A 23,397-nucleotide genomic window follows, 5' to 3' on the forward strand; every position below is an offset into this window, starting at 1 on the left:
TCACTTCAGAACTGCCTTTTTAAAGCTGATTTTGCTTAGTCTTATCTAGGACTGTTTGTTGCCTGGTAAAGTCACAGTTTTTACTTTCTCTGCATTGGAAATTTCTGTTCATTCTGCATTTTCTCTGTCAGCTGGATGCCAAGATGGGCTGCCTCCCCTTGCCAAAGGAAAATGTAGTTAGCAGAAAGGATATGTTCACCATGATAGATACAAGTGAAAGAAATACCAAGCAAAAAGAGGAGGACAATTTTTTAGCAATCCTGCACAACTGGAAACAACTTTGAAAAGTCTGGGGAAAGGGAAAGATATTGAGCAGAGCTTGGGCACATCCTTTCTGCATATTGCAAACAAGAGACTGTTCTCAGATGGAGCTTGTGTGTGTGTTGTGGCTAAATGTATCAAATGGAATAAAATTAGAAGTCAGAAATCAATGATTTGCCATGACACTGAATAAAAAAGTGCAACCATTTCCTCCTAAACAATAGAGCTCCTGCAAATATCCTTCTGTGCTGAGTTACCCAGGAAAGGTTTCTCTCAGGGGTCAAGGTGCTCTGCCACTTTGCAGTCTTCAGTAACCTATAATGATATTGTGGTTGTTGTATTGTTGTTGCTGCTGCTATTTTTATTGTTATTATTTTCTTCATCTTGCTGATACTTTGCTATGTGCCAGCTCAGAGGACTTTGGAGCAGCAGATCAGTATATTCAGCATGAAGTAAAGCCTAGGGCTAATTGCACCCCAGTCCTGCCTGAGGGGAGATGCGTGGACCCACAGAGTGGGAGAGCTGAGCCACCCTGCTTCCCACTGGTGGGCAGATCCCAGGAAGGGCAGCCTCTGGGGAGCCCCACGGGTTTTGGTGGGATGCCACGAGGTGGCCTAGGGCATGGCTGCCTGCCAGGGCACACCACTGTCACACCGTGACAGAGGTCCTGCGTGGGAAGTGCTCCCTGGGATCATGGAACTCACCTGAGGATGTGCCCAGCACAGGTGGTGACACCTCCCTGGGCCAGTCTGCTCTGCTACAAACGAGGGAGCACAGGGTGGTAGCACAGGGAAACTCGCTGCAGTTTAGAATCACAATGTGAAAAACAAGCAATTGTAGGGATTTGCTGCCCTCTGGCAGGATTTTTTTACAGCTCAGTTTTTCTGAGAACTCCAAGAGCAGTGCTCAGCAATAGTGCCCCAGCACAGCAAGGTCTGCATTTTCCATCTGTTTTTTTTTTTTTTTTTTTTTTTTTTTTTTTTTTTTTTTTGTTTTTGTTTTTGTTTTTGTTTTTGTTTTTTTTTTTTGCCAAAGCTGCTGACCAGCAGAGCTGCAGCCTCCATGGAACCCTCCTGGAAAGCCAGAAGTACATGTTGATCCCAGGCATGCTGCAAGGATCAGGGCTGCTGGGCTGGCAGAAGGTCCCTGTCCCTCTTCTCCATCTCCCTGCAGCTATGGGGCAGTCTGACTCTCTGAAAGTAGTCCTTTTGTTGATTGTCTCCTCAAAAGAGCAAACTGATAATCATCTTCCAGTTTTGGCTGTGCAGCCTTTTGGTGAGAAATTCAGTTTGGCCTCCCTCTAATGCTGACAAGCCCTGAGTGTCTTTGCCAAGTTTGAGTTCTGGTATATGCTTTCTGAGAAATAATCAGGCTAATTTTCTTTAACAGCTTTTTCTAAATGGCTCAGTAATGCTGCTGTGGCTATGTGGGTACTGAGTTGAAAACCTGGGTTTGCTATGTGCTGTGAGTCTCATGGGGTGAGATTCTCTGACAAAACGTTGAGTTCTGCAGCATCTGCCCCTCCTGCACTGCTCCTGCTCCAGGGCTGCTTGGTCAGCAGGGGGAGGGAACAGGCACACCTTGTATGCTGTAAAAAAATCTGGTGCCTCAGACTGTCAGAAGATTATATCCTAAAAGCATCAAAGGCTTTTTAAAAATACCTAGGTTGGTTACCTTAGATGTGGATGGTTTTGATGAAATTAAGTTGTGCTAGGCTTACCCTAAAATAGCAGAAAAGCAGGGGACTGGGGAGGCCCATAAATGCACCCCAGGTGCATAGATATTCCTCACTGTGTTTCTGTTTTAAGAGACAGGAAGGATAGCATAGCTACATCATTCCCAGCAGTACATATGTAACAGCCTGGCTGCCCATATCCCACCCGTGATCCTCACCTCCAGTAGGTCACAATCCCAAGAGAGATAAAAAAGTGGGCTAGGACTGAGAAAGAAGAACAAAAACAGAGCTCAAATACAAATCCGTGATGGTTGATTGTATAGGTGTGTGGGATTTTCCCAGGGTTTTGAATGCAGGGGAGATCTTGGAGCTGGAAAATGATATGACTCTCTCTCTTCCGTATAAATATGAAGGTTTTGCTGTAGGGACCTTGTGATTAATGATGCTGCCCATGCTAGTGGCACAGGCCTTAGCAACAAAGTCCACATTGCACACTGCAGCGCTGTGCAGAGATATCAGACATTGTCTGGAAGGCACTAGCTGCATGTTATAGTGGAGGCAGGCTAATAAATAGCTCAGGACAAGTGTTCATGCATCTGCTTTATTGCTATCAGGGGTTTGAACTTGGATCCCTTTATGGTACTGCCCAGTGACAATGAAATATGTGTGCTTGTTTAGAGCTATTTGGAGTATCTCTGGCTGGCATTGCATAGACAGGCCAGGGATGCTCATGAAATTGTGAAGATGGGGATAAAAACCAAGGTTTGATTTCAGAGTCACTCTGATTGTTATTGAGAAAGCTTGAATGATAAGGAAACCATGTCTTCATCAGGCTTTCCATTGCTACAGCCACAACACTAAGATATCCTGGGGCCCACTGAAGTGATGGCAACACCCTCGGTGAATTGATGAGAAAAGCAACTGTGGTGTGCTGGCTTCCAGACTTACACAAATTTACTTTGGCTGGGAATTCTCCCCTTTGTTTGGGTTCGATTGTGCTCACCTTGTTTCTTCAGTGTTAGCACGATAGATGCCTTAGAATTGAACAATATCAATTCATACATTTATATATATAAATACTAATAGCTTTTCTGTTATGTCTTACAGACAGACTGGGAGATCTGCCCAATGTCATCCCTTAAGCTGCAAAAGTACTTGGAACACAGTTATGCACTCTTCACCGTTCAGCCCTGGCATGGCTGCACATAGCACTCATCTGGACTTCTCTCACTTTGAAATCAGCCTGGCCACTAGTTTGGGAGAGAAAGCCTTTCAAGGCTCCTGGAATGCCTGACAGAACTGTGCTTCCTGAGGTATGATGTACTGAACCCGAGAATCTTCTATATGGTTTGAAGCCCCCTAGCTGAGGCAAGAGGGCAGGCACATCACAGTAATCCATGTTAATGGTGGCATATCCTAAAACTTCAGAGTTCAAACCCATCCAGAAAAAAAAGACATGGCATTAACTATTAGATCCCCACTGAGGTCTTCACCGGGGTAGCTGCACACACTGGAGACCTCAGTGGGCCTGCAACTGAGTGTGGTGCAAAAGATTTCTACAGAGGAAAGTCCAGGAAACTCATAACTGAAATGGGATATTTCAACAAACGATGTTGAATGTTATTCATATATTTCTTCCTTTGAAGAAAGTGCAACAACTTTTATGAAGGAAACAATTGCTTTAGGAATGGAAAGCAAACCAAAGGGCCTGTGGGAATGCTACTTATAGCCTGACTGTCATAATTAGAGTTTCCATGATCAGAACTACACTGGCTCCTGCCCAAAGAGTGAAGTTTTGAGGAACAATGAATTTTCCTGTTTCTGAGATAGCTTTGCAGCCCTGTGTCTTTCCATTGACATTTAGAAACCCCTTGGAAACAGCAAAAACATTTTGTACTTTTCTCAGTTTAGGTTGAATGAATCCATAGGGATTTCCTCCATGGCATCCCAATATTATGCTTTCCTGTATTTGTGTATATCTGACTAGGCCATAGAGAGGAGTCTTTATTATTTCTCTCTACTGGAAGATTTTGCTGGAACAATGTAGGCTGCATTTATCCTTTAACCATTCTTGCAGATGGTGCATCAGGATGGAAAACCTCCTACTTGGGCCAGCTCTGCTGGTTCATGCTAATTATCCACATGCTTTAAAGAGCGCAATGTTCTGAAGAAAAAACACAGCCTTGAATATACTTTTTTTCCCTGCTTTTGTTTGCTTTAATTCCTAACTAGGCTGTACTCAAGCAAGCATTTGAATGGATTAAAAGGAGTTCAGAAATGTGATGTAGTACATAGGAGGCTTTCAATACATTAATCCTCCCTCATGTACTTTCTGCTGTTCAGGTATGCAATCACTAATCCCCAGACACCTGCCCTTTTTTTAGAAGGGAAACTGAGGCAGAAATTTTAGCAACTTGTTCTGTATACATAAGAATGGAAAATTGGAACCAACAGTCTTTCTGCATGCCTCCACCTCAAAATCATATAATTTAGTCCCATAATACCTATGTTGGTCCAGGCCCCAGAACAGAGTACTGCTCACATCAGCTGAGCACATACAAGCACACACATGACAGTATTTTTGAGATAAGCCCATTATCCTCGGCCTTTTTAATGTGATTCTGGATATCCTCCCAGAACCTAGATGAAGGCAGTAAAATTCCTTTGAAAAAGCAGCATGATTTGTCTGTCACTGCCCTGGTTCTGTTCTCACCTGTAGACAGTGACTGCACTACCAGCAGCCCCCAGTTCTCTGTTTCGGAGTTTAGCAAGTGAGCTGTATTTGCTTTTGAAGGCCATGTTTGAATTTCATCCCAGGTACTGAATCTCAAGTCAGCACCCTGTCTGAGAAGGAGCATTAGCTCCTCTTCTATCAGGTCTCACTATTCCTTTATCACTACCAGTGCTCACCCACTGCCCTGCCCAGCAAGGGGCCTCACTTCTCTTGCTCCTGAAGACATTGAAGGAGATGGAGACACCTGCCTTGGTGGTTTTATCCAGCTTGCTCTTCCTTAGCTTTGCAAGGAGAGGATAGACAGACATCAATAACTGCTGCACCCTCTTTGCCATTTTATGTCCAGTTCCTGCCTCTTTTCCCCTTCAGACAACATATCTCTGTGAAGTTTTTTCACATCAAGTCATTTCTTGATGTACTGTGGCCCTCAAACTCCCCTAAATCAGTGATGTTGTCTAGGGATTCACTTGCTTATCAATGGCCTTTCAAATTCTGTGTTCATGGCATAGTAATTCACTGTTTGCTGATCCTTAGTCATGGTTCAAATTAAGGATAAATATCCAAGCACCAAATACCTTCTCCTTACAGCCTGCTGTATGAGCAGGACAGTGAGACATCTCCTTGGAACAAAATGAGAAAGGATGTAAATTTGAAAGAATATTGTAACTGAAATTCTTAAAATTTGCCAATTGTTGCACTTTGTTTTTCATTTAAGTTTGCACAATGCTGGTATTTCCCTCCTATAGTGTGGGCCTATTTACAGTTGCTTTTTCTAGGTTTTTATAGGAATCTGAGTGAGCTCCTAGGGAAAGCAGCAAGAACAATGCATGCCTTTGGAATCACAGCTTTCAAATTGGAGATGGACTGGAAAACAACTGATTGACATAGCAAAATGGCTCTCTCCTTCCCCTTATCAACAAAAAGAGAACTGAGGAAATGTTTTGGGAAATTCTTGTGTAAAAAAATCCCACTTTAATGAAAGGATTTAATTTGCTTCTCCTAATTTATGAGTTATCAAATCACTGTGATTAATTTTTTGCATCAAAGTGGATTAAATGTTTTTTTTCCTCCCAATTTATTCACTTCCTTATTACCAACATCTCAGGCCATACCTAAGTTTGCAACTTCAGTTTAATACTCACAGTAATCTAGACAACAAACCTTTAGCCATAATAAAATATAGTTCATAGGGACCAGAATGAAGCCCTAGTCTGGGAGACAGCCTCATAACATGCTACTGGATTACTTTAGAAAGGCTGTGAGGTACTACTGGATTACTTTAGAAAGGCTGTGAGATGCTGAATTAACCTGACAGTGATATCTTTACTCTTTTCACTGTAGCAAGATCTTTTTAACACTATTGGAGAGAATGCCCTGGGGATTGCAGGTGTTGTTATTTGGTGAGATATGACTTTAACTTGTTTAGAGCTAAACCTTAGCCTGGCTTAAATGCATTGTGTAAGATCCCCATTTTACCCTGTTAACAGAGAGTATCTGACTGCACCAGTCCTGAGTACTTGGCACCAGCAGAGCTGAGTGCTTAACCAGTCTTTGCTGTCCTCCAGCCAGGACAACATGGAATGTGGTCAGTTCTTCCTGGCCTAACAAGCCTCTTGTGAGGTAGCCAGTAGTAGGAAGCCAATGGCTAATACCAGGCAGTTTGGAAGACTGTTCCTCAGTAGTTATCATCCTGGTCAAATTCCCTTCCAGCTGGGTAAAACACTAGGAAATTATCTAGAGCATGATTAGCACACCAGACAAGGTCTAGTGGTGGTGCTCAGCAATTTGTCAGGTTATGAGAACTGTCCTTGTGTGTGGGCAAGAAAAATCAAGCAGGCTGTTAAGATCAGATGGAGAGCTTTTGCACCACATATCAGACCTAGCCACGTTAAAATCAAAGATTGATTTTTGAGACTTTGCCATGTCCTGGAGTTTTCAGAAAGCCACACATCAAACTTTGTCACAAAAAAAGACTTTTTCCTTAAAGCTGTATGAAATGGGTGTTCTGGGCTTTTTTTTTCTCCTGGCAGACAGTATAGAAAACCCAGCCAGCATGAGAATGAATGGCTGAAAATAAGTGTTCAGTTGTCCCCAGAAAATTCAATTACTTCAGCCAATTTTTTAAACATTTGGATGTGGTCTCTGTCAGAATCAATACGAATAGGAGGGTGAATTTCCTTCTACCCCTGCCAAGTAACAAAGGCAAGCTTCTGGAGCTTCTCCATCAGCTCTAGACACCCACAGTCTTGCCACACAGCCACACTGACATCACCTGCTTTTCTAGCATATATCATGGCTTCTTCAAAGGTCTACACACTGGTGTTTCCTGAGGAATACAAGTTGCTGAAGTTATTTGCTCCTCAACAGGACTGTATTTTCAGTATAAAAATCCATAATAATAATGTAAATTTGTGAAATTTATGTTTTCCCAGATGAATTAATTAATGCAGACTCCTTACATATTGCATATTTTTTAGAATGCAAAAGGAAAAAATAAAGTGGGTAGTCTCATATTAGCTAAAATTTCTACCATTTACAGAGAAACTGCAGATAAGTGAAAAAATTCATTGATCCTGAATTTGAGCCCCACGTTATCAATGTCACAGCAGCAGCTGAGGTGTGAAGGAGGCATCTTTGTCAGGACAATATATCATGTGTGCAAAGAACCTGGAGAACCTCAATATATCTACACTTAAATTTTAAGACCTTCCAGATCTTGGAATTTTAAGAGCCTCAACATATCTACATTTAAATTTTTGGGCCTAATATTTTTTAAATATTCTCCTAGACCTTGGAGAACCCAGGATTTATTGTGAGAGGAGAAAGGTCAAATGAAGATCTGGAAATAACGGCAGAGACATTGTCTGCCGCTGTGTCAGGGCTATGAAGGAGCTGACTGTGCTGAAGTTAAAGTTGTTGAGGACCATCCAGGGAGCTCTGCAGACTCTGCCTTCCCCAGATTTGCAGTTACCTTCTCTAAGTGCTGCTCAGTCGAAGGGCTGGCTTCAGTCAGTCAAGAGGAAAGGTAGAGTGGATCCAAGGAAGCGTTTCACATGCTCCGCAGCTGGGGGCTGAGCGTGTCATTGTCCCAGAGAAAATCCAAACCTGTGCCCGGAGGTTTAATGCCCATCAAGCACAGAGCGAGAGTGGAGCTGAGTGAAAAATGCACAGATCTCAGGAACATGTGGGGCCCTCGACCCCGTTGTCTGAGATGGGGCTGTTCAGCAGTCCAGCAGCCTGGTTTCTGCTCAGCTGACAGGTACCACCAGGACAGCAGAAAACTGCTGCTTCTGAATAACACAGCATGAGGTCACTTTTCTCCTTGGTAAAGAAAGGAAGAGTTTACCCATGCCATATTGGAGGTCATACTGGATAGACCATCCTCCCAGAAAATGAATGATGAAGGGAGTTCCCAGTTTCTTTTCCATTTGAGTGAATTGAAGTTTTCCTCTTTCAGTGTGATAAAGGTATTCATGCTTTGAGCCCTCCACAAGATAAAAAGGAATGAAACAGTCAGGAGCTGAGAAAGAAAAAGTATTAGTATATTAGTATATATACTGAGAGAAGAATGCATATATTCTAGTCCAAAACAAATTCTCTCACTATGTTTTTTTTTTTTAAAGCTATGACTATTTAAAATAAAATCAATAAGTAATGCTAGAGGCAGTAGTATTATATACAACTTTGTATGAGAATATGTGTAGCTGGATAAAAAAAATACACAAATAGATATAGGAAAAACAGGGATAATGAAACCTGTGCTGGGCTCCCTGCTTTTTCTTCTATTTGATCCAGGCAAACATTTGCAACATAAAATCCAACTCCCACCTGCTCCTATTATTTCTTTTTGTTTCAGAACCTTAAAGATCCCATCAGGCTTTGGCCTTTGTGAATTTGCACCTCCTAGCAGCTTGTCCTTCTTTAAACATAGGTTATTATCCTCATATATCCTCAGTGAGTTATTGCTGTAATAACTATGCTAGAAAAGCAATTGTGCATTGAACAAACATTATGTTAATAGAAGGCAAGTGAGAAGAACTTTCATTATTTTTTTAACAGGATTCCATTGTAGAGTGAAATATTTAAGATTCCATTTAGGTTAGGAGAGACTGTGATTAAACCACAGCCAATCAATAAGAAATTAATCAACTCTACAATGATCCTTCTTTAAAAGAAAAAAATTTATACTTAATTCAGGCTATTTATTTAAAAAAAAATTAAGAATATCTACCAAAATTTTTCTGAAGCATATCTTTATAGTGAAGAAAACTAGAGACTTTTTTAAAAATTTTTTTGTGGAATGGCTTTCTCAGAGAAATGCAGTTTTTAAAAAATCAGAGTACGATTGTGGTAAATTTTTCAAAGGAAGGGTGTAAAATTACTCATTTGACATTTTGCTTGTGCTGCAGGGCTCAAGTAGGATACAAAATGTTAGTAGGGAACAAAATATTTCAACATTTTCTGAGTGGCATTGAATTAGATGTTAGTTTGACTCTTCTCGCTGTCTCCATTAAGGTCACATCTTACAGAAAGATAGTCCCACTCACAGTAACTGAACAATAGGGGAGTGAAACAGTATTTTATAAAGTCTTCTGTCAGTATATTAAATTTGCAACTGTCTCTAATACCTTAGTGGTCCTGTATAAATGTCTGTCCAGGTATACAGGTATGCAGGCCCAGATTTTTCCCACTGAATAGCCCCACTGAAGGGAGGCAGCTAAACTAGAAGTGCACCTTTGAGGTGGGAGGGCACCTGCAGTGAGCTTTAGCTGGTTTATATCTTATTGTACTTGCAGGGTGCCCTGATAAAGGAAGGAATGATGAATCTGACTCCATGTTCTCAGAAGGCTAATTTATTATTTTATGATACTATATTATATTAAAGAATACTAAACTATACTATACTAAAGAATACAGAAAGAATACTTAAGAATGCTAGAAAGATAATAATGAAAACTCCTGACTCTCTCCAGAGTCCCGACACAGCTTGGCACTGGTTGGCCAAAGAGTGAAAACAACTCACAGCAGAATCCAATGAAACAATCACCCGTGAGTAAACAATCTCCAAACACATTCCACATGTGCAAAACAGAGGAGAAGCAAACAAGATAATTATTGTTTCCTTTTTCTCTGAGGCTTCTCAGCTTCCCAGGAGAAAAATCCTGGGCAAAGGGATTTTTCAGAAAATGTGAATGTGACAATATCTCAACAGTCTTGGCAGGTCAGATGATTTTGTGAGTGTCAGGAAGTTGGGATCTGCAGTGTGAGAGGTTGAGCAGGATGTCACAGTGAAGAGATGCTTCCCAAACCCCAGGGACATGGTCTGTTCTCATGGGGAAAGCTGATCCAGGTGCTCCTTCTGACTCCTCTGCTAGCATCCCTCTCCTTTTGAGGCTGGACACGGCTGTGGGAGATACATTTGCATACATTTGTATCAGCTGCACTCCTAAGATCAAATCCTCTCTCTTCTGTTCTCCTGTGAAGAGCACTTCTGATTTCTAATTTTATAACTTCTTGCACTTCTGTTTTATTCTCTACGTGTTTCCTGTTGGCTACATTTTTCCATCTTTAACTGATGTGTTGGCATTTGCACATTTCTCTCCTGGGATCAAACCATCATAGAGCATCCTGTGAAGAATCAGATGCCTTAAACTTCACATCATGAGTTTCTCTCAGTGCCTATATCCTTAAGATTTAGACATACCAAACATTACCATTACACTGACTAAATTATTTTATAGTAAGAGGTAGATACCTAAGCAGGCCTGAAAATCTGCACCTGAGCTCTCAGCAGCTGCATGGTTAAAACTATTGCAATGTGGGATGTGGAACAAAATGCAATGTGTTGTAATAAAATTGACAGTGGAAAAAAATTATTCTAGCTGTACACTTTTTTTCCTGCAGTGGATTGAAGTTCAATTTGTGTTATTATACCTGCTGAGTGGTAGTGATAAAATTAAGTAATCTCTGTATATCCACGAGAATGGATGCTTTTAAATATAATAAACATACTTTCTCCTATTATAGTATGAACTGTGATTCTTTCTTTCATGTTTGTGAGACTAAACATTTCTTAGCAATATCAAATGGAAACAATGCATGAAAATAAAAGCCAGGGGGCAGATGATAAGCACAGGGCTTTTGATAGTCTGACCCTAAGCCGTGGGAAGTCAGTGGTAAGCTCCCTTGGTTTCAGCAGGCCCAGCATCAAGCTGGGGTGCCTCCCAGAGAGTTACACCACAAGGGTCTTGTCATCTTGATAGGTGTCTCTTCCATGTTAGAACATTCCTAAAATAAATCAGAAGGCATGCATTGCAAGCAAAAACATGTTTTAAAGAAGTATGTATACACACCTAAACACAGAAATATCTAAAAGTGCTTGTTACCCAAGTTGGTAGATTTTGATACACTACTGAGCATTTAGATAACAAATAAATATCCTATGTGATTTGGATTATGACAATACTTTTTGGTATAAGGTATGAGAATAACCTTAAATGTTTTTTGGCCTAACAAAAAATTAACAAGTTGTAGATGGGAATGAGAACAGGACAGAAGGAAAACTGCTCTGACATAATTACCTGCTGATCACCCTCCCATGCTTTTCTGTGAGCCACTTTGAAATGGGAAGTCTGATACTAATTCTGAATTTCAGGTTATTTTGAACATTCATTTTTAGTAATTCTTTGGCACTGTGTACCACATATCCCATCAGCTTTTGATAAAAAAGACCTCTTCTTGTTTCTCTTCTGTTTCCTGTCATCCTGGAAAAGGACAGATGTTTGACACTGGCACCTGGCTGCTGTTATACCATGAAGTGGCTGTAAAATTCATGGCCTTGTTTCTTCATGTAGATCCAATCAGGCAAACCCCATCTCTATGTTCAGCCACTTAGGAGGTACAGATCCGTGTGACAGCACGGTTCAGCTAGTGTTACAAATTAAATCAGCAATTCTGATCCAGTGTAGGCAGCCCTCACCCCAACCATCCTGCCTTATTCAGTATTAAATTATTTTTCTCCCACTAGCCTCGAGGCAGCTGAAGGGTAACGCTGCACCTTCTTGCCCATTTGTGCTGCTTGATATTACAGTCAGGACTTTTCTTTATCACTCAACCAGTTCCAGATGTCTGGATGTTGATCTTAATCCCAGGCTGGGGCTTTGCTGCAAATCAGTTTGACAGTCAAGTGCAAAGTAGATTTGCCTTGGCATAATTCAGGTGCTTAACTCTCTGAAATGATGCTTAAGCTCAGCAATAACACTAATAAATACAGCATTTTAAACTCTGTACAGATTGCATCTCACATTCATTTTTAATTGAGTTCTACATTGAAATTGATGAGAATAGGGCTCCTTAGTATACCTAATGAGTCAGATTAATAGTGAGGAGCATGTTTCTATTATTCCCATTTTTATGTAGAGTGGATTAAAATGTAACTACCGATCTGAGTCCTCATACCCTAAACCATGAGAGATTATTTTATGCTTATATTGAATAATTTAAACACCAGTGTCATTGTACTGAGAATAGTGGAACAAATTATGTATCTCTTGAATCTTTTTACATACTTCCACCTTGTGCTCTATTGGTAGAAGACCATTTCAGAATGCCACATTCTGAAAATTACAGAATTACATCTAAATTTTAATATAACTTGAACCCTAACCAGCTGAATTGGTGCCTGAATTTTCTACTAGGCTCCAAATTTAATGCAGGATTTTCTAACTTAGCCAATGAGGCTGCTTACTCAGATCAGTTTTCACAGTCCCCTGCAAAACTACAAACTCCCCACAGAAAAATGAAGTCTCAACTAAATGGGACTTTCTCAGTATTTAGAAGTGTGAAAAATGTGGCTCTTTTTTTAACCCTCACTGGATGTGGCTGGTGAAGGCTTGAGTATTTATTCCCTGTAGATTTGTTTAGAGCTGGAACAGCTCTGCAGTTTGCTGCTGCACATGGAATTTGCTAAGTTAAGCCCAGCCTTTTTCCAAATCTTCAGGCACAGGTCATTGGAATTGGCTCAGTACTGAAGGCAAAGACTTTCCTAGCTTTTCACTGTATCTGTCAGAGTTACACAAACTATGTTAAACAAACAAGACAATGGCGAGTTTCTCCCAGAGAGTGGGAGGAAGGATGGCAGCTGAGCTTTTAGGGAAAAAGTCCTTAGTTTAAATGACTGCATTTCTGAAATAAGGACTAATACATGCCTCTGCTACCAAGAAGATCACTCTTTATTAGAACACAGCACAGATTTTAATATCATTCACTTATGGCAACATAAGCACAAAAGGTTTACAAGTAACTCCTGAGAGGGAAGAAGGGGGTGTTCCTATAGGTGGTAAAACCCTTTTCTCCACTTCCTGAGTACAGTGTTTTTATTTTAATAATACATGTTTTCTTATATTGATTTATATTCTGCATTGTGATTTATTGTATAGTAAATATTAAAAAGTATCTGATTCTATTAAAGTCAGAAATGGTTTTGGTTATAAGTTAAATAAATAGAGGATTAAAGAAAATATGTAATTTACATTCTGGTCTTGCATTTATCTAAATGATTATTAGAGTTTCTGGCCTGTAAAATGAAATATCACCACTCAATATGACATATATAATTGTCTTATCTTGATATGCTATAGACTTCACTAGCAGTGACATGCTTGCACAACAATGTGAGGCAGACAGAGAAAACAGCATGGCCTAACTTATGTCCAGAAATAAGATGCATAACTGAAGAGCAGCAGCCCCAAACCAGTTCTGTTTTGTGAGGCAGCTGAAGAAAATATAGGAAGAAGTGCCCTCAGCATTACCAAGTTTCCAAAAGTTTTCTAATATATATGGATGTTAGAGACAGACCTGCTATTGGACTTCCCAGAACATATGAAGCAAGTTCAGGCAATGTTTGTTTATCTCCTAAGACAAAGTCTTTGTCTGTTACAGGAGAAAAGGGTGGATTCTGGAGCTTTCCCCATCTTCCTTTGCCACACTCCTTCTCCCAAGGCTGTTCAGTTCCCGGGCCTTCAGTTTCATTAGAACATTTGTCTGGTACAGCGAGAGTTGAATGTTTTGAGAAGCAGAACTGAAAAGAGAAAGGAAACAAAATGCAACAACTGTGCTGTGCACACAGGCAACATCCACATCTGCTAGGGAATTGGGCTTCACAAGGGATGCAGTTCACCCCCCATCAAGAGCTAGCAAAATCCTTCAAGTCACTTCGACAGGAGTGCCAACTTTCATACAAGAGACAGAAGAACTGTTAAAACTTAGTTGTGATTCATTATGATAACAAACACACATCTGTAAAAATGTAAAATTTGACTCCACATTTTCACTTTTATTCCTAAGACTTACTTTTATCAGATCCATGCTTTCTTTGGTTCTGCTTTTTTTTTAACCCCTGAATTTTCACTTTAGTTCTTGTATTGATTATATCTGGCCCATAAGGAATACTTAATGCCAAAGAGCATTACAGAAAATGTGTTATCTTTCTGAATTTTAGCCAGCTGTTGGATGGATAACATTGGCAATTTAAAGCTCCTGCTGGATTTTTTACCATTTAGAAAATGAATCAGAGATTTCAGTGGGATTTCTCTGATTTATACCAGTTGTGAGTCTGATCCTGAATCTTTCAAAACTGGCTAATTAATAATCAATTAGAAGACCTTTCAGTTGGTATATGAAAAATAGCATTGAACTGCCAGCTTAGTCCTTTTCTGGTGGAATTTTGACAAAGAAAATTGCCTCAATCTTTTTAGTGGCTGCCCAAGCAGCAATTACAGGTTCTCCTCAAAGTAGCTGCTATGGCCTCTTGTGCTTTTAGGGCAGCAGAGGAAGGAGCCAGGAAACAGGTGAAAGGGTAAGAAAGGGGAATAGAGCCATATGGGACTTGTGTGCTGGGATAATTTATCAGACAGGTAAGAAAAGGCAAAGGGTTGGCTAGCAAAGTTGATCCAAAGGAAGAGCCTGGATGATGGCATTAAAATGAGATCCACACAAATCATCCTGGGAGCTGCTGTGAGTCCAAAGAGGACCTGCTTAGCATAACTGTGCCTAAAATTAGCACCAGCTCTCTGATGCTAACCAGATTCCTAAATAGGGAGAAGGGCAGCGCCAGCAAAAGATGATCCATGCAGGATGTCAAGGCATTGGTGTGAACCAAGCATATAACAAATAGCAAAAATCAAATACCCAACCTGAACAAGAGCTCAGCACAAGTCTGGCCAACATCTGCTCCCACTGAGGCTCCCACTGAACCACCCAAGTTCTGACTCCTTCTGGAGGTGATGACTACCATCTTTTGGGTAACAGCTTTAATTCATTTATAGCTATTGCCATCATCTACAGCTATAGCATGGCCCAGGGGCTGGGCCAGATCTCAGCAGCAAGCTGTAAAATTTAGCTTCCTTCTTGCTTCTGCTGTCTATATGCCAAGTCTATATGCTATCTTGCCAACTTCATACATTAATCGAGGGCTGCAAGGTATTTTGAGTAAAGCAGAACATTCAAGGCCAAACAGAAGACCTAAAATAATCTTAGGCTTGGTTTTCTTTTTTTCAGTGTCTGCATGTCTGAAGCTGCTGATCAAGCTGCTTTCATCAGACACCCCTGATTTTGTAGTCCAGTAATATGGTCTATTTCATCTATTCTTACTAATTATTTTTTTAGTCATATGGAACATGGATGGAAGAGACTGTTTGAAAGATGTCACACTGGCATCCTCGCATCTTGGATTCCTACCTCTCGTCATCTTGGCTTACACAGAAGCTCTGCCACTCTTGGCTGAGTCTGGAGCAGCAGGCACACAAATGGCCCAGGTGGAATTATCTATTTTTAACTGATTTCTGCATCAGCAGGAATTGGAAGCTATTCTATAAATCCAAAAAGAGCTTTAAATCTCTCTCATATCCACACCAAGCTCACAACCTATTTCCCTGAACTTAAAGCTCTACTCAGAGAAATCTGCTTCAGGTGGATCAATTTCCTAGAACACATTCATTAGTTACTGCTGGCATAGCACAGTGAAGGTGGAGCGTTACACAAACAAGTTATACTGCTACTAATATGTGCTATTATTAAGGCTATTAAAATACCAGCTGGCGTTGCAAAAAATAAATTGGTGTCATTAAACATATATTAGGGCTTTATAATGAACAATCAGCATGGCTGGTCCTGTGCAATCTTGGCAAACAGAGCTGGAGAGAAATAATTTCACTTGGCAGCTTTGTAGCGCCAGGACTGTACTGGGCGGTGGAAGTGAAGGCAGGGCAGTGAGGGCAGTGGGGTCTCCCTGCGGAGCCAGCCCTGGGTGCAGCGTGCAGGCAGGGTGTGCGGGCAGCTCTGCCTGCCCCCAGCCTGCCCCCAGCCTGCCCCTGCCCTGCCAGGGAAGGCATGGCCATGTCCTGAGCCTGAACCGTGTCCAGGCAGAGTGCCTGAGCAGAGCAGAGCTGCAGCAATGGGGAAGGTGGGTGGGAGATGTGACCTCTGGGAGATGTCACCTGCAGCTCTGCAAACCACTGGAAAGTGAGTTGCTGGGCTACTTGTGGTTGCCATCAGTAAGCTCCTTGCCTGGTGTATTGGCAACTAACTCCTACACACTTACTATTGCTTTTCAATACCTGGAGGATTTCCTCCAGTGCTGTCTGGCTAAATATAGAGTACAGAAGAAATAATAATTTTCATTTACAAAGGAATGCATTTGGCTGGGATTAGCTTGTAGGTGGATTTCTCCAAGCATGCCCATTTTTTTTTTTGACTGAAAATTTAGTCTGGCATTTCTTTTGATGTTCATGGCTACAGATGAGATCAGATAAGTGACATCTGGCCATTGAATATGATGTTTTCAAAAAATGGCATGTCTATTCTCATCATGCTGCAGATCCAGTGTCTCAGACACAGTAGATTTTCTCTGCAGATCAGCTCTAAAACTTCTGCCCCAGATGCCAACCCTTCCCAAAGGTGCTGGACCACTGATCAAGGCATACTGTTTGACCTTTGTGGTGTGAAGAAATGACTGAAAACTCATAAAGCCAAATGACAAAAAGAGCTTCATGCCTACTGTTTGTAATAGTTGGTGGATTTAAGTCACTCACATAATGTTCCCAGTAAATACCTGCTCTTTTATAGCATGTCCAGTCATGAATCTTGAAATGTTTTACAAAGCCCTAAACAAGCACTTTACAGATGGTCAAACTGTAGTCCAGAGACAGTTTTGCTGATGGCTGAGCCATGAACAGGGTGAGAGCCCTCAGACCCCAGATGAACAGGCTATCCCCAAATCCAAAGGATGAGCAGGGTCTCGCCTTACCACAAACCACTGCAACCATACATTCTGCAAAAGCAGACACCACCAAGAGCACAAGGAGGGTCCAAAGGACAAAGGGTCTGCTCTTCACCTCAGATGACTGCTATGTTTCCCCTGGGGTCCTCCCCACTTGTTTCAGTGCCTGTGCACTGGCAGAGGCCTTGGAAGAGCAGTTATGGCACTGTTGCACTCCTGATCCCACTGTTCTCAGCAAAAGCAGCTAAATGGGAGGAGTGGTACCAGAAATGACATATGGTCCATTTATACTCTGCACTTTCATTCATTCATTCATTCATTCATTCATTCATTCATTCATTCATTCATAATAAAGGAATCACAGACTTGCATAAAACAAAACTAAAACCATGAATTGCAATTAGCAGGGGTTTCCAGAGTTTGCCAAGTGAGACTATAAGCAGTTTATCTGTCTTAACTGCTTTACTAAACTACACCATATCCTTTCTTGAATGCTTTCTAGCTGTTAAAAGTAGGTTTGATACACCCTTCCTCCATATACTCTTACAATGACTTAAAGCAACTCAAGCAAAGGCCCTTTACTTTTGAATGAAAGTGCCACACAAGGGTTTTAAAATACTCAGTCCCACTCCAAACTCACACCTAGTTTTTCTAGTTCACAGCACCACTCCCAGCTCTCCCATCAGCCTGCTCCCAGTTTCAGCTGCTGAATAAAAAGTCCTAAAGTATTAACTCCTGAGACTGCTGACTTAAGCCTCAAAAAATTGCCCTCAGGCTCAAGACCTAGAAAGCTGGGAGGAACTCAAGTGAACAGAAGTGTCTCTAAGATCTGTGATCAGCTCTGGTACCCCGTGGCACTGTCACAGGCTGTCCCTGGAGCAGCAGGGCTCTCGAGCTGCCCACGCTGCAGGGGCAGCAGCAAAGCCTCCCTGGGCACACGCCTTTGGGAGCACAGCGCTGCGGGAGAGATCCACGGGAACCTCCTGCCTGGTGCCTGCTTAGTGTCTGTTTAGGTCACAGAGTAATACCCGACCTATAGACATATAAGCACTGTGAAAACTGTCTTCTCTACTTGTTTAAAACAATATTGCATACACATAATTCAGCGTAATGGAATTACAGTGCATGAACAGGTATTTCTTTATCTTGTCACAAAACCCATGAAATAAAAATTTGATTTAGTTGTAGCAGACTACCTTTACTCACATTTACTTACATGGTTTGCCTATATATGGAATAGAATGCAGTACCTGAATTTTACATTAAAATCTTTAATTTTTTTTAATGTTCTGTCATTTTTAGGAATAAGTTACTTACCCACAAATTTATTGTGCTTTCTGAGGCACTCAATCTTTCTGACCAGATCAACCAAATTCTTTCAATCAGTATTCAAGGCAAATGTTAATGGAGAAAGATGTAACATGTATTTTTTTATAAATTTTTTCTCTTTTCAAATAAAATTTGATGTTTCCTCAAGAGGCTCGCTGAATAAATCTTGCTCATTAAAATATTAATTGGAAACAGACACAAAAGTGTTATGAATAGAGTCTCACATCTACTGAAATCTACCTAGAGGAATGTGGTTACCTGGTTTCTCAAACAGACTTTGTAGCACTGATCAACTCATTGTTTGGAAAAACATGATAATCTTTTTAATCTTGTCATTCCTCAGTGGAAGATTCGATGGTGTAGAAATGAACAAATATGATTTATCCATATTAACTCAAATTTCCTGGGAATGGACTGCTTCCAAAATAAAGTGAATTTGTCTGCTGATTGAAATAGAAGAGTGACATTGCCTTTTCTTATTCTTTATTGAGTATTTTTACACAGAGCAGTCCAAATCTTCTTCCAGGACAATTCCAAAAAACTGCACATGTTTTGCAACTCAGTTTGCCTTGGTAACTCTGAGTCTCATGCTGGCTTCCAAGGCTCAGCTTTCTGAGCAGTTCTGCGTCCCTTCCCGTGCCATGGTGCTCCAGACAGGAGCCCAGGCAGCTGGGGAAGCAGCACAGCAACAGGGCCAACAAACCAAACTCCTGTGTGATCAGCTGGGCCACACAGGGACAGGGAATCAGAAATGCAGCCTGTGTGCCCTGGCAGAGGTGGGCACCCCCTTGCTTTGCTCCTCCTCTCGAGGAGCAGAATTTGTACAGCTCCTTGGCAGCTCTGCCCTTCAGACTTCCTGGGTCTGTCTTATGGGCAGAGGTTTCATAAATGTGCTGGGGCTGCCCGAGCCCCCACAGCACTGCTGTGCAGCACTGCTTGTCAGTGGGCTATGGCCAGCTCCACTGAGGAGCAGAGGGCAGGAGGAGTCAGTCAAAAGCACAAGCACGCTCGCTTCAAGCTTCCACCTGTCTGCCACATTTCTGACTTGTGCCGTTCCAGGAGCTTGCAGGTTTTCCAATGGCTGGTTTTCATTCTCTTCATATCTACGATCAGGGACTTCAGTTTTTACAAAGCACCAAATGCTTCCGTCTGCATTCCAAGGGCTCTCACCCCTCCTGATCTCAAATGCTGGGAGGAGGTTGGGGTTGCTTTGTTTACTGTGCCAAAGAGTACATGCTGTAACAAGTGAATGTGGGCATAAGTGGTGTGCCACAAACTTCACTCCGTGCCACTTAGGGAAGGACTGGACGAACTGAATGTCTGCCAGCCAGTATAAAGGTAAGGTAGCCTGGGAACAGACAGTTCTGGTAGCTCTCTCCTGCAAAGCCTTGTAAGCAGCAGACCTCATCAGAACCAGGTAAAAAACCTCTGTATGAATTTCCTTATTTTGGTTTAAGCCTGCTACTGTCTGAGCTGGGTCATTCCTAAGTGAAGGGTGGGATTCAGATATATCTCATCTGGCCTTCAGCTACTGTCCCAGATGGATATGGAACTCCTGTGCACCCTGTGTCACACCTGCCAACCCTAGGGAGATACCTGGGACAGAACACAATACTTATATTGTATATAGACAAGTAGATCATCACCAAGTCTTTTTAAAACCTCTTGCACTGTGGTTTTGTGGTTTTAGTCTGCATAAATTCATGTTTATGAAAGAAATGTCTGTGTCCTAACATACGGGAACATTCACAAAGATGGTTTGTTTTGCCATGCTTGCTAATAAATACAGAATGTAGCAACCACAATGAACCAAGATTCTTACACCTAGCCTGTAGATGTTACCAAAGCCCTAAAATCTTCGGCTCAGGTACTTCCTAGCACTCTAGACTGTTACATTCCTTCAACACAGCCAGTTTTCCTAGCAATGTCTCATCACCACTTCACCCTCTTGCCATCTGGCTACCTGGAGACCTATTTCACATTTATGATTTGGTGCCTCTCATCACCACTTCACCCTCTTGCCATCTGGCTACCTGGAGACTATTTCACATTTATTCTCTGAAATTCTCAACTATGTGACCAGCAGTGAGTGATTTGCTAAGTGTCCTTACAACACACTTCTGAATATCTGAGGGGGAACCAGATGATGCCGATAAACCCCAACTCTATCCAATTTTATTCAGCAGCCTAGTACTGTAGTTTCAGGTTTGGAAACCAGTAAAGGGTCTAACAAAGTTGGGAAGGTATTTGGTCTGAATTCAGGACTCTGACTGGAATAATGTGCTGAATAGTAGGAATGACTTGAGTTTTGTTATACCTTTGATTTCCTGGAGGCAGCCAGACTGTTATGTAGTAGAATTTTTACTGAATGTTGCTCTCCTGTGCTGCAGCCTGACGCCCTGAAGCCAGGCTGAGGGGGATAAGGATGCTACTCTGGGACGTGTGTATTTGTTCAGCTGACAGCTTGGGTCCAAGGCATCCACACAGAGACAGGGCTGGAGACTGGCATGTCTGCAACATCTCTGGGGCAGGGACCAACAGCCCCAGGCTGGATCCAACTGAGGCTCCTGGGCTGGAGGGAGGGACAGAAAGGCCATCAATGCCCTCAGTGCCACAGGAGGGAAGTGTTTGATCCCCTTTTGTCAGTCACCAAGAGCACATTGAAGATGTGACCTCCAGGCATGAGAGGAACACACCCATGAGAAACTCTGGATGCTGTGACATAGATACCTCTCCTAACACCTAGGTGGGCAGGAAGGATCTCAAGTTCCCTAAGCCATCAGCAGGTGCCCTACGTGGGTGTTTGTCCTGAGAAAGGTAGGGCAAAAGAGTCTTCTGAAGCCTACAAGTAAAACATTTAGAACCAGATCCCTCCCTGTCAGGTGAGAGCCCTGCAGGCTGTGGGAAAAGTGCTGAGTCAAGACCTGAAAGAACTGCTCTGCCTTCTGTCCTTAACACACTTGGTGACTGTATGAAGGTCTGTGATTTTTTTTCACCTTCAAAAAGCTTCTTAATTCATCATTTTAATGGGATCTGATGTGGAAACACCCAGCACTAATTACTCCTAATACAATTTTTTTTTCCTGACTGGAATTTACATACGTTTTAAAGCATTGTCTGTCTCATTTAACTTCAGAATTGCATAGAGACAGGTCAGTAATGTAGAGAACTAGAAATACAAGGAAAACTAAGACAGACATTAGGGAACCTCTTTTAGTAAAAAGCTAAGAGTAACAAAAGAACAGTTCTACCACACAGATTCTCTGATTACAAGTTTGAAAACCCCTCCAAATCACCTAACATCTTAAGAGCACAGTCCCCTCATTTTGAACACAAAGCTTCTAATACCCTAATGAGCCAGAAAAAAAAGAACTTTACACACAGAATAGCAAATGACTTAAAATATGCATTGCTTCCTCTGGAAAAAAAATAGCTGAACTCTGTGAGTAGTATCTACTAAAAGCTGTTTTTCCAGGATCCTGGGCATCATTTCATTAATATATTGCACAATCTGTCAAATTTATTTGCACGTACACAGACAGACCTGTTATAAACATTACAGCATTGGTTGCTGCTCTTAACAGAGTTAGTGTTGACAACGAGACTGTGCATTTTATTTTCAGTGTGTACATTAATTCCCACCAGTCTGGCACTGTAAAAAGTAAAATATCTCCTAGCAGGCAGAACCTGGGGCTACAATATCAAAAATAACTGAGAATTGACACATACTCAAGATGTCTTCCTACTAGTTTAATGGCAATAGTAATGGTAGTGAGATTTCATAAATCACCTTCTCTTAGAGAGACCCACTTAGTGAAAAAAAGTGATGCTGGCAGATGGACAAACTCCATCAGTGCAAAATGGTAGAGCTTGTTAATCTTTGCCAGCTCATTGTGTTTGCACATGGCAATGGCAATAAAGAAAGACCTGTCACTTGGAATTATTTCTATCAAGGTACTATAATTAGCTTTTAGGCAGATGAGCAGTATACTAAATAGAACAATTTTTGGACTGTTGTTCCACCACCCATTTTTTATGTAAGAGAACACCCTACAGCCTAGACAGGGCCTGCTGTATCCCTGTGAGGGGTCACACATTATGATAAATTTATTTTTACCAATAGTTCATTTACTAAGGAGCACAAAGCAGCCTGTAAGCCAAATCAACACAGGAAGATTTTAGACGTGAGCATGCAAAGGATTTCCTTTTATTGAAGTTTCACCTGTCAAACATACCTCTTCCTTTTCCTTCTCCTTCAGAGCAGCAAAAAGCCAAAAGTGAAAGAGCTAGGACAGAAATGAGGACAATGGCTCAGGAACATTGCTGCTTTTTCCCTGGATTAATGTCCTACAGGGAAGGACCCCAGCCCAGGGCACCCCCAGCTGCACAGGAGCTCCTGGAGGAGGAGATGATCCTGCTCCTCCTGAAGGGGAGAGTCGGTGCCCTGAGCCAGCTTTGCCCTTCAGAGCCAGGGCAGTGCCAGGGCTTTGGAAAGAAACCTGCAGGCAAAAGGCAAGGCTTGGGGGGAAAAAACCAAAGAAACAACAACTTGGAACAACTGTCAGAGATCTTTATTTTCAGCTGCATTTTCCAGCACTTATGTCCTCTTATTTCCAAGGGATATAGATAATGCAATCCAGATGCTTCTCTGGCTATCGCTTTAAAGATTCTTTTTTATTTTTTTTTTCTTTTCAGTCAGGAAATGACAAAATCCTTTTATAGCTGTTTCGTTTCAACAAATGATTTTTCCTTCAGCTTTTTAAGTTCTAAATACAAAATGAAAATGAAAAGTAATTTCAACTAACAGACAAACTTTTCTTCCCAGAACATTTTGATATTGTTGCAACTTTCTCTCCCCTTTTCACTGAGGTTTTATGTTAGAGAAAAAAGAAACATTTTCATTTATATCACAAATAAGTTGAATTAAAAACCTCCCCATTTTAATGCAAAATATCTTTTCTATCAGCTTTACCTCCTGTGCTTTAAATACTAAAGTCAAAATACTCTTTGAAACATTTGCTTCTGCACCCCTGCAGAAGGTGTTTAGCCTTTTAAAGACTGAGATATTTAGAATGTATATAAACAGGTGTTAGGGATATATTTTTTCTAACATTACACTGC

At 41.4% G+C, this 23,397-nt stretch overlaps 1 pseudogene; it reads left to right on the top strand.

Moving 5' to 3' along the window:
• Positions 1 to 3,131: 3,131 nt before the first annotated feature.
• Positions 3,132 to 6,119, top strand: LOC121355778 (annotated as a pseudogene).
• Positions 6,120 to 23,397: the final 17,278 nt, after the last annotated feature.

This window comes from Pyrgilauda ruficollis, unplaced genomic scaffold (genome assembly GCF_017590135.1).
Source record: "Pyrgilauda ruficollis isolate IOZ18807 unplaced genomic scaffold, ASM1759013v1 scaffold27, whole genome shotgun sequence".
In the NCBI taxonomy this organism is placed as follows: Eukaryota; Metazoa; Chordata; class Aves; order Passeriformes; family Passeridae; genus Pyrgilauda; species Pyrgilauda ruficollis.